Genomic DNA, 8,214 nt, shown 5'->3' with positions numbered 1-8,214 from the left:
AAACACACTTTCTGCACCGACACCGACACACTTTTCAAGAGTTGTCTGCAAAGAAAAAAAAATTTTTTTAATGTCCAAAAGTGGGGAAAAGTGCTATTGCCTATTTTACCAAAACTTGGGGAGGTGGGGCTGCTTTCAGCCCCACCTGAAATTCCTAAGAGTGGTTCTGAGATTGCTTGCAGGTGGGACGGGGAGTGCGGAGGCTGTGGTTTGACTTTATGATTTTTCTTTTGTATTTGTATTTGCTAGTCTCTGATTTCTTCATAACAAAGTGGAATTGACTACTTACTGTCTTCAGTGTTGATGGTGTTTTGAATTGGTGCCTACAGAGATATATATTCACAGTTCAAAAGTCAGGTGCTGAGAGCTGGTTTAAAGGCAAAAATTCATGAAGGTATATTTTGTGTTATAACTGTTGATGAGTTCTTTGGTTTTCTGTATTTTTGCCCCCTCTCTTTAAAATATCATTGAAATTTCAATAAATTTTTATTGAAATGTCTTTGGGCCTCGTGTTAAGTGCTTTCTTTAGGGAACTTTCCTGAAAGTGGAGAGTGGGCCTCTTTCTCTCCTGGCTTCCTTTAGCCCCTTCTCTTTGCCTTTAAATAATTAAGACCGCCCCCACTGAAACAAAATGAGATGTCACTCAAGTTACAAAACTAAAAACAAAAGTCCCTTACTCGGCGGCGGCGGCGAAGGGAGAGGTTTCAATCTGAAATTACTTTTCCTTTAAATTAGGAAGCAAAACGAGAGACGGAAGGGGGGGCTGATTAGAATTGGATAGAATAGCAATTTCAGATACTTAGGTTTTAATGGAAAAAGAATGCTCGCTCCCTAAGTCAGTGTTTCCTGCACGAATCCGAACGTTTTCGTTTTAGGCTCGCTCTCCCTTTGCACGTCGATCTGGGAAATTCAAGTCAATTTCTCCTTGCCCCAGTGTGCAAAAAAACAAAACAAAAACGAACAAACAAACAAAAACTAGCAGAATCTCCTCGTGACCAGCCCCGGCTTGGCAAGGCAGCAACCCTCCAAGCTGCAGGAGAAGGGGACGAAATCGAACGCCCCCCTGTAGTCCCCGGTGTCTCAGATTGGACCAGGCTGACCCAAGACACCCCTCGGAGGCCTCAGCCCGAATTGTGCGTGCGAAGCGCGGCCCCCTCTGCGCAAACTTTGCGTCATGGGAGGGAGGAGGGCAGTTTTCCCCGCAAGGGAAAGGTAATTCCAGGGCGCATAGTTGACCCCCTCCGAGGGAAAAGTCACCCAGGAGGCTGACACCCTCCTCCGGTTCTTCCCTCCAACCAGCCTCCAGGCTGTTTGGGGAGTTGCCTTTTGAAGTTCGATTTATCTTTGAAACATTCAATAAAAAATGGTGAGGCCATGACAGTCTTTGGTCTCCTGCCCTCCCCACCCCAGCCTCGCCTCGGAGGGGTGTGTGTGTGTGTGTGTGTGTGTGTTGGGGGCGGGGGCGGGGTTAGGGAGGTGTGTGTGTGTGTGTGTGTGTGTGTGTGTGTGTGTGTGTGTGTGTGTGTGTGTGTGTGTTGGGGGCGGGGGCGGGGTTAGGGAGGACGGGAAGGTTCTCCAGGCCTTTGCTTGCCCCGGGGGCCGTGACTTGAGGACGCAGCCGGAGCCTGCCTGGCGGCTGCCGCCCTCCCCCCTCCTTCCCTGGAGCCCGCCAGCCCGGCCCCAAGTCCCTGTCACCTTCGGGCCCCTTGAATGGCCGACAAGGAGGACCCCCCCACACACCGCCTCATGCTGTACTTGGAAGGAGATCGAGGTCGAGACCTTTTGGAGACGGGGGCACAGCTCTTTCCATCTCCAACCAGGCACGTGGAGAGCCCCATAGCCTCTCCTGCGTTGTCTCCCGGAGTGGGAGGGAAAACAATGAGGGTCGGAGGTGAGGTGGGGGGGTGATTTGCAAGGCTTGGGGATCTTTGGGGCGCTAGCTCCCCGGAGGGCCCGAAGATTTCCAGGGCGTTGCGCCCTACGCGCAGCGGCCGCAGCCGACTGACTGGGACTGGTTGTTGGCCCAACGATTACGCTCAGAGCCTGCGCCCCGTGAAGGTGGCAGTCGGCTTGGGGTGCTCGGCAGCGCTTTCCCCGAGCCGGGGTGTGTGTGGGGGGGCTGGGGGGCAGAAAACAGCCTCAACCTCAAGGAGGGCAGGAATGTTTTTCTTTCACGGTCCAGATTTGCTCACCTCCTCCCCACCTCACCCCCCAAATTCTGGGATGGTGCTCAGAAGTGTATCTAGCCTCTCCCAGGGCTTGCCTTTTTTTTTTTTTTAATCTCCCGTGTATCTTATTTGTATATAGTGATGTTAATGAGTAACTCTGGTGGCGCTGATGGACTGGGGGTGAGCGGCTCGCAATCTCTCTGCATTTCGTTGCGTATTACTCACCTGGCGCCGGTCGCAATCTCGCCGCGGGCTTTATGGTGGCGGCGGCCGCCGCGGAGGCCACTCGGGGCCGGCGCCTTCGCCTTTTTTTTTTCCGGGCTTCGAGTGCCACCTATCTGTCTGGCTCGCGAACGCGCCCCGGTGGCCGCCGCTTGCTCGGCTCCCCGGAGCTGGGGCGTTTCACCTTTGCCCCTTCTCATCCTCGCCAACCCCAGCCCAGGCTCCCCTCCTCCTCTGCCCCCCGCGCCACCCCCCACCTCCCACCCCAACGTCGGAAGAAGCCGCCGTCGTCTCTTTCCTGGATATCGCTTTCACTCCTGTTTGGGCCTCAGATGAGAAAAACAGTCCTTCCCGACTTCGGGTTTCCAAAGGGCCTTCGGAAATTCAATGAGGGGGATCCTCTCATAATTTTCTCCCAAGTACCTTTTGCCGCTCCGTGTAGAAACCTCTACCCGTTCCCCCGACCCTATCGGGCAGGGGATAACCTGAGTTCATGCCGGGTAGATGGCGAGAGAAAGGATTCCCCCCTCCCCAATATACACCACTCAGATTCTACCCTGGATGCGACTCCCCCCTTTGCCTGATGCGCTTTCTCTTTCTTACTTTACAACTCTGTTTTGGTCTGGTTTGGTTTGGTTTTTTTCGGTTTCTACCCTGGCCGCGTCTACAGGGACGAAGGGCACATGGCTCTCGTGAGCAGTGGTCCGTAAAGGGCCCGGGCCGGGGTCAGCTACCGCAGCCTGCAGGGCCGAGCGACTTCGTGATTTGTACATTTAAGGTGACAAATGCGGGTGCCGGCCTGAGCCCTCTGGCCTCCGCCCCTTGGGAAGGTCTGCTCCAAGCCTGGGTGCGCCCAGGCGTCGGAGACCGGCGGAGGGGGAGGGCGCGGGCTCGTCTTTTGCTGTGCTCGGAGCCGCGGGTGAAGGCGTCCGGGTTCCTGCTGACCTCCCGGCGCTAATTGCGGGGGCCGAAGGGCGCGCTCCGCAGAGGCCGGGGTCACGACCCCGCGCTCCCTCCTCCCGGGTCTCGACGAGCCCGAAGGAGCCGGGGGTGCGCACGCGGGGGTGCGAGTGCGAGTGCGCGTGTGTGTAGAGCCTCCCTCTGGATCTGCGCTGTACTGGAACCCACCCCTCCTTTGTGGGGCGAGTTCCCGGAGCGTAGGCCCTTACAAAAATTCCATCCAAGAAGGAAAACCCTTGTCCTGACCTTTCCCCTAAGCCAGCAGACAGGCAGCCGCCTTTGGGCGCTGCAAGAGGCTTGAAATGCTTCGCGTCCGTGCGCTTTTCTGCCTCGCTGGTTTCCAAATTTGACCTCAAGGCAATCAGCCAAGAATGGCTACTCGGGTGTGGATGCGAGGCCGCGATCGCGACCTGGTTCTTACACACATAGCTCTAGAAAGTTCGCACCTATGGGTAGCTCTTTAGGTGTTCTGGGGTCGGGAGCTACAGGTGTTAGAAGTAGATGCGTGTGCGCGCGCGTGTACGTACTTGTGCGTGCTCCACCAGTAGACGTCTCTTTCAATTTGTATTTCGAAGTTCCTGCGCAAGACAGTTCCGGATGTAGATGCCTTTGGTTGTTTTATAATCAAGATGCGTATAATCAACATGTATATGTTGCAGATGTCGGCGTTCAAAGTACACGGAGCAGCAATAATAAAATGTGCTGGCATAGCAGCATACCAGGGGCCCGTGCACAAACTAGGCACTCGGTTCAGGCACCCCACAAAAGAGATCTCCTTCAACACCGCCTCACAATTAACCCTACGGTTTGTGAGGACGACCTTTATGCCTTGTTTGACAAAGGAGGGAACTGAGGCTCAGAACAGTGAAATCACTAACCCAAGAGCGCCCGGGACACTGTGTAGCCAGGATTCGAGACCAAGTGGGCCCCAGAATCCAGTGGCACCACTGTTTCTAGTTCCGGTGGAGGTGTACATACCTGCGGTGCATATATCCAAGACGTAGAGAAGTCTATGGGCGTGTTCTGGATTTCGGTGTGCGCCTTATGCGCTTTTCATACGAGAACATTTTACATTTCTTCGGGCGTCTCTCGTGCAGTGAGAAAGTGCAGTTTCTATCTCGGCGTCCTATTCTCCGGCCCTCTCTCCCTGGTGCGGGGCCGTCGAGGAGGAGACCGCACGCACGCTTGGGGCCCTGGTTCCCAGGCGGATGAAGCGAAGGTTGGCTGGTGACAAAACCCCACTTACAAATGCTTGCGGCGGGGGCACGGAAGCTGATACAGTGTTTTCGATCTCAGTCGCGAGGGACAGGGAATTACAACCGCGCCGGCGTGTGCCAGGGCAGCAGGACGACCACGCTAACCCCAGTTTCCCTCTCCCGCCGGGTGGGAGAGCGAGACTCGGGCTTTGGGTGGCTCAGGCTTTTCTCCACCGGCCTCCTATCCTCCCCTCCGTCCCTAGCACTTGCTGAGTTCCATCTGCCCAGGCGCGAAGGCCGGGGACTGCAGGTGGGGACCCCGCCGGCGCAAGAATCATTTCTTCCTTCCTGGTTCGACCCTGCTCAGCTTCCAGGAACTTAAGCAAATGTGGCTCCTCGGCCCCTCTTTCTCTCAACTCTTTGGCCCCAGGTGAGAGCCGAGCGCTCGGCTAGTGGCGAGATAGATCCGCTAGAGGCGGGAGAAGGGGTACGGAGGGCGCAGCCCCACGCAGGAAAGGGGGTGCCTGGTTATGAGACAGCGCGGCCCAGGTTCCCATGCACCCAAGGAGCCGAGGCAAGGGTCTGGCTGCAGGCTGGGCGGGGAGGGCGGTGGGGTACGGGGAGGACACACACATTTCTAGGGTAGGGAATAGGGACCCGTCTTCCTTGCGCCCAACACGCAAAGCGCTTTCTGTCCCGTGGCTGGGATGGAGTCAGGAGGCCTGTGCCGGTCCGATCGCGCAGCTTCGGGGCAGTCCCTGGCGGGGGGAGGGCTAGGGAGGGCTAGAAAAGGGACATTGGTACCGTCCGAGCCGTCCGGCTCTCCACACCCCCCCCATCCCCCCATCTCCCCAGTCCAACGATCCGAGTCAGCCAGTCTATTTGAGCTTTTGAAATGCGATCCCCCGCGCCACTTCGGTTTCCCGCTAATGGCCCGGGCTCTGGTTTCGGGTTGGGGGATCGCACCCGGAGGAGAGGGGCTGCTTCCCCGGGGCCCGCGCCAGCCCGCCCCCGTCTAGGCGCTCTTCCCGCCGGCGCGGCGGGCCCAGGACGGTACGCCCCCGGCCCCTTCAAGGTCCCCAAAGCGTCAAGGACACCCAGGCACGGAACTGACACTCGTGCACTGACTTCCTTCTTGCCGCCCACCCCAGTCCCCCGCGCGGGCGTCTTTGACGTCACTTTTTTTTCTTTTTGTGCCGGGACCAGGCACCCCTCACTTTCCCAGGAGCTCCAGGGGAGCGCCCGCGGTCACGGCTCGTTACTTTAGTCGCCTCCGCGCCCCAATCCTCCCAACCCGAGGTGTGAGCCTGTTACTGTTACGGAGCCAGTGTTACAGCGTGTCTGCCGGGTGGCGTACCCACACCCCAACGCTGCCTTGTCCCAGGAGCCCCTCTCCCGAAGGCCCGCACCCTTTAGCTATGGGCATTCTTTAGGGTGAGGGCGCTCAGCTGGAGGCCAGAGCACTTGACGTCAGCGGATCCCCAGAAATAATATACAAAAGTTTGTTACTGTGCATATATGCAGATTTGGGGGAGGGAACCCGACAATTTTCCTCAGTTTCTCAGACATGTCTGAACCCAACCGAATCAAGGTGCACTCACTGCTCTGAGGACAAAAAGAAATGGGGGGAGAGTTTACGGGGGTCCTGGAGACTCTTGTCTTGGCCAGGTCGAATTTAGCTTTAGGGACTCGCTCCAGCTCTCTCCTTACCCTTCTCACTCACCTTCTCCAAGGACACGGTTTCCTTGCTTATTTTGAAGCTAAGCTTCCAGACTCGGAAGGCCTCAGGCATTGTCTAATTAGATGACTAATTAATGATATTAACTTATCAACCAAATGATTATGAACAGTCATTATCACTCCCAATGAATTCTGTGTTAATTTCCTGTTGCTAAGGTCAACCCCACTCAACTAGCACAGGTAATCAAAGGAAACCACTTTTCATAAAACAAAATGGCTTTTTACTACACACCCTCCTCCCATCCCAAGATCCAGGGCAAGGGGAGACACAGAGGAGTCTCCTTTGTGGAGAGACCATTGGGGTCCAGGTTAGGGGTTCCCATGCATCTATATCCCCTTACTAGCCACCTCCACGTGCATCATGGTGATCTGGCACTTTTCATCTTTGTTCAGATCTTCTGAAGGACTTAGTTTTTAAAATTAAAACCACATCTGGTGGTATTGGGGACCTGAATTTTGGAAGATAGATGCGTATGTGTTGGCAGGGGGAATAGTTTGGGGTCTGAGGGTCACCTGAGCCTTTTCTCCAGGGCAAAAAAAAAAAAAAAAAAGAACAAGGTGAAGGCTGGGATCTCTTCCAATGCAGAAACTTCCCTTTATCTTTACTGCCCAGCAGAGCCTAGAACAAAGTAGGCACCTACCCAAAGTGTGTGTGAGGCCAGCCTAAACATGCTCAGGAACCCCATTAACTCGGAAGGCTGAGGTTACAGTGGAAACATTTTAAAACGTCGCCTGCATCTTTCTCTGTCATGCTTCCCTCTTTTGTTTTTTTTAAGCAAACACACCAACCACACATGAAAATTCACTAGCACTTAAAGAAACGTCCTAAACAGGGGAGAATGTATGAGGAAAGAGGGAAGGGTTCTCTTGTTTCCTCCTCTCTGATAAAGTAAGACCCCAGGGGAAGCCCCTCATCACCCCAAGCCTTGCCTAAATAAACCCCTTTTGGTCGTACTTGGCCACTTAGAGATGGATTTCATCCTGGCATCAGGACAAGATGAATTTCATACGAGGTGAGGTAAGCAGAGGCTCCCAACCTCTCTCCACCGCTGCCATTTCAGCCCCCCTAAATCCACAAATTCCCCACCGACCTAAAATCCACAAATTCCCCACCGACCTCAAGTCCACTCCAAACTTTCCCCCAAGACTTTCCTGCAGATGTATCACAAGAAAAGTGTGGATGGTGAGATCACTGTTTGGCGACAGCCTGGGCCTGCCTCAAGGAGCTGAGGACTCAGCGCGCTTCCCCTTCCCGCCCGCCACCCACCCATTTGTCGATAAACAGGCCATTTCTGCGCTGGTTTTATTTGACATAAAAGCCCCCCTGGTGTTACTTCCCCCGATTTCTTGACACATACTGGTCTCTGAGTTAGAACAGAGACCTAAGGTGAGAAAGCTCAAACAGGAAGAGGAGACTGCAGTCAATCAACATTAACTCTTGGTTTCTCCTGGGAGAAAAAAAAAAACTCAAGCTACCTGTTTTGCAGCGCTCAGGGGAGGGAGGATACAGGAAAAAAAGCAGCTCAGTTCCAACCGCCCTCCCTCGCCTTTGCTTGGCCGTTCCTTTGCCGCCATCTTCTGGTTCTGTGGGGAACTGCAGGGGGGGCTTTTTTCAAGACTTGGCAAGACAGAGGGTCACTCATTCATTCATTCACTCACTCATTCATTATTCATTTATTTATTCAGCAGATAACTGTACCTGAGACACAGTGTCTGTTCTCATGAGATTTGCAGTCCAGTAAAGCCAGTTTCATGACCATCCCCTGAAGGTAAGATACAGAGGGATCAAGGTGTCAGAGGAAAGCCAGGTCCAGCCTGCCACTTGCTTTCATGTGGCCTGTAAGCTAGAAATGGTTTTTACATTTTTAAATGGTTAAAACAAGTCAAAAGAAGGATACTTAGTGCCGTGCAAAAAAGACTTGATATTC

Source organism: Kogia breviceps, chromosome 15 (assembly GCF_026419965.1).
Source record: "Kogia breviceps isolate mKogBre1 chromosome 15, mKogBre1 haplotype 1, whole genome shotgun sequence".
Classification (NCBI taxonomy): Eukaryota; Metazoa; Chordata; class Mammalia; order Artiodactyla; family Physeteridae; genus Kogia; species Kogia breviceps.
The sequence above is the reverse complement of the archived record's forward strand: the minus strand, read 5'-3'. Positions refer to the sequence as shown.